The sequence below is a fragment of the Hyla sarda genome, chromosome 9 (genome assembly GCF_029499605.1).
Source record: "Hyla sarda isolate aHylSar1 chromosome 9, aHylSar1.hap1, whole genome shotgun sequence".
In the NCBI taxonomy this organism is placed as follows: Eukaryota; Metazoa; Chordata; class Amphibia; order Anura; family Hylidae; genus Hyla; species Hyla sarda.
In genome coordinates this window covers 107,742,131-107,749,185 of record NC_079197.1, presented here as the reverse complement: position 1 = coordinate 107,749,185, position 7,055 = coordinate 107,742,131, and the positions used below count along the sequence as shown (strand labels likewise).

The 7,055-nt window shown below is 38.3% G+C and overlaps 1 protein-coding gene across 2 annotated transcripts in view; it reads left to right on the top strand.

Moving 5' to 3' along the window:
* Positions 1 to 2,634: 2,634 nt before the first annotated feature.
* PASD1 (PAS domain containing repressor 1) overlaps positions 2,635 to 7,055 on the top strand; it is a 175,248-nt gene continuing 170,827 nt past the window's right edge. For both annotated transcript variants that reach the window (XM_056539698.1, XM_056539697.1), the window contains exon 1: positions 2,635 to 3,023. The gene's annotated coding sequence lies outside the window, so the exon portion shown is untranslated. The remainder of the gene's footprint in view (positions 3,024 to 7,055) is intronic.

Genomic DNA, 7,055 nt, shown 5'->3' with positions numbered 1-7,055 from the left:
AGGGGTGGATAGGGGGGTGGCCAAGGTGGACATGGATGACAGGAGGGTGGACAAGGGAGACGGGGTCAGAGGGGTGGACAAGGTTGACAAGCGGTTAAAAGAGGGGTGGACAGGAGTGGCAGAGAGGGGTGGACTGGGGTGATAAAGGGACAGACAGGTGATTAGGGGGTGGACATAGGTGACTAAAGTGTAGACTGGGGCGTGGCCAGAGGGGTGTACAGGGGGATGAACATGGATGACAGGGGTATGGACAGGGGTCATAGAGGGGTGGCCAAGGTGGACATGAATGACAGGAGGGTGGACTTGGGAAATATGGGGGTAAACAGGGATGACAGGATGGTGGACAAGAATGACAAGGGGGATAAAAGAGGGGTGACAAAGGGACAGAGGGCAGAGGGGTGAATAGGGGGGTGGACATGGGTGACAGGGGGTAGACTTGGGGGGTAGATGGGGGTGACAGGGGGTAGACTGGGGTGACAGGGGGTAGACTGGGGTGACAGGGGGTAGACTGGGGGGTGAACATGGGTGACAGGGATGGACAGGGGGATGGACAAGGTGGATATGAATGACAGGAGGGTGGACATGGGTGAGTCTGTATGACGGATGTAAAAATAATTCCATCCACTATAGCTTTATGGCGAAGCTATAACACAGAGTCCCCTGACATATATCACCACTAGAGGTGTGGAAATAGCCACATATACAGCATGACTGTGATTATACCAATCAGAATGGAAATCTCCTAATAAAATAAATAGGACTAACATTTTCTCCCCACATCACATCACCAAGATATTTTTTTTTTTTTCTGTGTATGTGTGTTTGGGAAAAGCTGGGTGACAACTTCTATGACCACCATTACCACTCCTTAGGGGTTGTCACCCAGCTTTACCAGATTCTTCATTAATAAAACCTCCTAGATATACAGACATACATCTTCTGTTTATGAATAAGTAGACAGATTGGCTGTTCAGAACAACCCTTAGAAAAGACGGACATACCACTTCTCACCCCACTTTCCTAGAAACAGATAAAAATAAATGGAATTCAAAACAACCAAGCAAACCAAGAAGACAAATCAGGGACTTGTGTTTACTGTTTTTCACAACATGTATCGTGTTTACTGGTGATTAAATAAAAAAATTTAATAAGATCAATATTAACTTGATACATTTGATTCATTGATATTTTAATTTAATCTAATCTATCTATCTATCTATCTATCTATCTGTTATCTATCTATCATCTATCTATCTACCTATCATCTATCTATCTATTATCTATCTATCATCTATCTATCTACCTATCATCTATCTATCTATTATCTACCTATCATCTATCTATCCATCTATCTATCTACCTATCATCTATCTATTATCTATCTATCATCTATCTATCTACCTATCATCTATCTATCTATTATCTATCTATCATCTATCTATCTACCTATCATCTATCTATCTATCTATCAAGAATCTATCTATCCATCTATCTATCATCTATCTATTTATCATCTATCTATCCATCTATTTATCTATCTATCAATCATCTATCAATCTATCATCTATCTATCAATCATCTATCTATCTCATATCTATCTATCATCTATCTGTCTATCTATCTATCATCTATCTATCTCATATCTATCTATCATCTATCTGTCTATCTATCTTCTATCTATCTACCTATCATCTATCTATTTATTTATCTATCTATCAATCATCATCTATCTATCAATCATCTATCTATCTATCATCTATCTATCTATCTCATATCTATCTATCTATCATCTATCTATCTATCTATCTCATATCTATCTATCTATTATCTATCTATCTATCTCATATCTATCTATCTATCTATCTATCTATCATCTATCTATCTCATATCTATATATCTATCATCTATCTATCATCTATCTATCTATCTATCATCTATCTATCATCTATCATCTATCAATCAATCAATCATCTATCTATTTATCTATCTATCTATCATCTATCCATGTATCTATCTATATCATATCTATCCATCTATCATCTATCCATCTATCTATTTATCTATCCATCTATCATCTATCTATCTATCTATCTATCTATCTATCTATCATTCATCTATCTATCATCTATCTATTCATCTATCATCTATCTATCTATCTATCATCTATCTATCTATCATCTATCTATCTATCTATCTATCCATCTATCATCTATCTATCTATCTATCATCTATCTATCTATCTATCTATCTATCTATCTATTCATCTATCATCTATCTATCTATCTATCTATCTATCTATTCATCTATCATCTATCTATCTATCTATCTATCATCTATCTATCCTATCTGTCTTGTATGTGTATGTTTATAAATGTATAACAGAGTAATGTAGGTCAGTCGTGGGATGGTCACACCAGTGCTGTTACATGGATACTGAGGGACCTGGTGCCAGGAGAAGTTAGCAGAGAGGGAGGCCTGGCAAGCTGGGCAGAGTCTGCAGTGAGGAGGGATGGAGGAAGGAGGACCCAGCAGTGTGGCAGCATGAGCCGGCTGCAGTCTCTCCTCTCCGGTTGCTAATGATGTGACCTAGTTTCTGCAGTAGTTGCTGCTCTGTGCTCCAGCCTCTCACTTCACTCCCTCTTCCCCACTCCATATACACACAGGCCGGGGAGGAGGAGCAGGGCAGACTCATCACAGCTACCAGTTACACAAGCAAGCGCTGTCCTGTGGACCTTGGTGCCCTCCCTGCCCTGTTCTGGCACTGGCACAGGTGGTCAGCACTTAGTGGAGCAGGGTTTGGGGCGCCCCCTCTCTCCCACCGTCAGTACTCTGGGATTACTCTGTGGCTTCTTATTACTGGATACTTTTGGGGATCCTGAATCATGATGACATGTTGAGATTGGGCTTTGTGGCTTTCCTGCTATTGGATTTAATCATTGTCCTGGTACAAGGAGTGATCATCAGCACTGTCCTGGGATCCTGGCATGGCAGTACCTCTGACTGACTACTTCAAGTAATCCAGGGTAGGTAGACTTCTAGTATGGGAGCTAAGATGTACTACAAGTATTCAGTCCATCCTTTAGTGAAGCAGATTTTCCTAAGGGATGAAGTTTCCTGTTTCTTGCATTAGGTGGACAGTGACTTCTGCTGCACAACCTCTTGCAGGTCCTTGAGTTGTATAGGAATGTATTGATCTATGGGTTTGGTGGTTGTGACTCAATGCTGCTGGGACACCACTGTTACCAAAAGTTATGTTTGGCTGAAACTTTTATGAAGTCTTCCAGTGACTTGAGTTGACCTTATTTTTTTAAGTCAGTGGACTCTATATCAATATGACAGGATAATCGATATATGAGGGCAGCAAAATTAGGTTGCCAAAAGTTGTGTCGCATGACCTGTCGCACCATTGGTCGTCTAGTGCTTTATTTTATGAAGGTAGATCTTGATGTTAAATGTGTAAGACTTTTCCATGGCATGGGCATTGCTAGGCTTAATCTACCTTAAAGTAAAACCGTATATACATGTAAGAAGAAATTATTTACTTAATAAAGGTCAAAGGTCCTTTACCTGGGACCATCATTGTCCTAAAAAAAAACTTCTTGACTCCTGTTTTTCTAAAACTTGGAAAATACTACACAGTGTATGGCTTTATTGGTTTTTCCCACCACGTCACTGGTTATGTGGTCTTAGTACTAGGTCTTGCTTTAGTTGTGATAGGATTTTATCCATTGAGACATATACATTTTTACTTGAAAAAGGGATAGCCTTTTAAGAGTGTGGGGGTTGGGTGGGGTTAGTTCTGTCTTTTGGAAGTGTGTGGTTATGTTTGACTGATTACTGACATACATAATATCTCCAGGAAGCTTGGTTCCCTCTGTTTATTGGGAATTTTCCACTCCTTAACACATCAGCATTTGTCTTTTTTTTTTATATGTCTTTGATGATTATTATTAGTTTTTTTTTTTTTTCTTTCACTTTGATAAACACACCTCTTTTTGGACTTCATCCTCAGATTCTGGCATTGAGATAAAGATTACATTAATTAGTAGAGCTGGTTACAGTTTAGTACTAAACAGACTGGGGAAAAAAAAGCAAACACAAGAAGAACATTGAAAGAGATAGTTTCTGCCGCGCTCTGTATTGGGAAATAATTCTGTTCTACTTGGCTATATACCTACGTTTTATTGCAGTGCCAACATGCCAGGTCTTATAACTTGAAAGAGAGTACAGAGGGCACATTGCAAATGCTACATTTATTGTGTTTCCAATCGGTTTTGTTTAATTCCACTTCTCATAAAAGAGATGTTGGATAAAAGATATAGTATTAATAGTGTTGTCTGTCTTATGACTAGGTAGGTTAAAGTATCAGAAGTTGGTCAAGATCAACAAACAAAAGCCTACATTTTGCATTATGCTTATTCTTACTAATTAAAAAAGTTAAATATTTGGGAATAAAAATACGGATAATGGGAAGTTATAGTTCATGGGTGAAATATGAAACAACAGTCATTTTTGTTCCTTATGAGGATGTCCACATACAGCGGGAAGTATGAGGAACTGGAGTAACAGGATACCTTGCTAGTATAAATGTTTATCTAGTCAGAGCCAGATTTCATGATACTTTATCATATCACATTGTTTATTACAGACAATCCATCCTACAGTGCAGTTTTTGTTTTCATTTTGGATTTGATAAGTCTTAACTTTTATAATGTTGATATACCGTAAGTTGGTGGCTCCACCGATCCATAGAATGATAAAACTCTGGTGCTTCATAATGTGGCCATACTTCTTCTGTACTGTGGAGAGTAAAAAGAGAAAAAGACCGTGTATGGCGCCTCGTGTATTACCCAAGGTAGAGAAGGTGATATCACAGTTAGTCCCTCATACAGCCCCTTTAAGGTGGCCGCTCACCTTTTGGCAGAGAGTTTAGCGCATATCACCTCTGTAATATAGGTATATTGATGGAGCCTGCTGCTAGGCCAGAGGGTCTTCAGGGGTCAGCGGACGCTGTCCTGTAGTAGCATGCAGAAGAGATAGGAAAAAAAGGACCAATGGTTCCAGGCGCTGCAGGCTCAAACATCAGAGTCACGGATTAATTTATAAAAGATTCGCTCATGGATCACTTTTATTAGATAAAAAAATAAAAAAAAACATAGTACAGCAAGGATGACGCGTTTCAAGGGTATCCCACTCTTCCTCAGATCAGCATGCTGATCTGAGGAAGAGGGGGATACCCTCGAAACACGTCATCCTTGCTGTACTATGTTTTTTTATTTTTTAATCTAATAAAAGTGATCCATGAGCGGATCTTTTATAAATTAATCCGTGACTCTGATGTTTGAGCCTGCAGCGCCTGGAACCATTGGTCCTTTTTTCCCTATCTCTTCTGCATTCTTCTGTACTGGTCTGGGAATGCAATACCTGGAATTTCTGACTAGTGTCTAAAGTATGGAAGTGTCTGACTAGTCAGCGTGGTTCTAGGGCATCATTGAGAACATCAAACTCTTCATTTTTTAAATCTTTCCTAACCTTCATCAATCCCCACCAAAGTTTCTTTGTAACGTGTCATGGCACTTCATCTTAGATTTATTCTGACACTTAATCAACATAAATCCTATATATATATATATATATATATATATATTAAACAGTTTATATATTTTTTTCAAAATATATTTTTCTTTGTCCTATTCAGAATACGATAATTGCGCATTTTGTTATTTTTTTTAAATGATTGTTCTCCTGCACTTTCTTTTTCTGTTATGCTAATTAAATAATTAAAAATAATTTTGTGCAAAAATACTAATTAGCACGTAACACTTATGCAGATTTTTTATTCTAATTTCAGGAGCATTTTGTTCCCATTGTTTCTTCCTTATGTGACTGTAAGAAGAAAGTGTCAAATTAGAATTTCATCTACTTTATGTTTTTCTCTTGGCTAATTGAATCACTTAAGCTGTCAGATTCATATTGTGGATCCAAAAACTTCTATATAAGGCTGCTCCCTCCTTCTCCAAAAGTGAAATTATTTCCGTGAATGTCTTTTTAGAAGTTTCCAAAGATTGACTAACAAGGGCGTCTACAAAGTGGTTGTCTGGATTGCAAGTGTAAACGACATGGCTATGTTTTATTTTCCACCTCTATCTCCTTAGCCATGAATATTAAAATAGGATTATAAGAAGACCGAGCAGTCAACATGATTTTTCTTAACAAAGTAAGCTGATGAGAATGGCTTGACTATAACATGGATAGATGGATAGTTTTCTTATTTTGTCATATGCTTTTTCAGGCTGTGAGTAGCAGACATGGAGGCCCTGCTAAGCTGGCATTAAACAAGTCTGAAAGTAATGGGCATGCCTCTTAGGTATGCAGTCTCTCTGCCCATGGTTGGGCATGACGCAGCAGGGCGTAACAGGCCATTCCTAAGGTGTGCTCTTCTTACCACAAACAAACTAAATAATAACCTATTCCTTTTGTCAGGTGAGGAATACCTGACATCTAGATGCCTTTGTGATACAGCTTCCATACAAATTATGGGATTGCAACTGGGATCTGTATGAAACAATACTATTCTTTGCACGTGACCCACCATCAGCTGGTATCATTGTAGGGGATATGTTGGCACAAATATTTAGTGATTTCCACTAATAAGAATTTATATAGGACTTTCATTCCTGACATGTCTGTTTTAGAAAATACTTGTACTCCCTATAAAATATCAGTGGGGCATCTTTACTTTTTTGTGCCATTACTCTGTTATTCCTTCTGGAAAGGTAAGAATCAATTGATAACTGGGCATTATTATTCCCCTTGTCATTATGGTGTGTTCCTCACGCTGTTCACTAAGTGCTGACACCTTTTCTGGAAAAAATTACATATGAATGGCTAAATAAAGAGTTCTACGTAAAAATCTGCTCTAGAATGGTTAGTCATAAGGAGTGCTAGCATTTACAAAAACAGACATATCAGAAAAGCTTATGTCATCTCTAAAGGTTCCCATTTACCTTACACTAAAGTCGGCAGAACCCACTTCCTTTGGCGGGTTCAGCCAA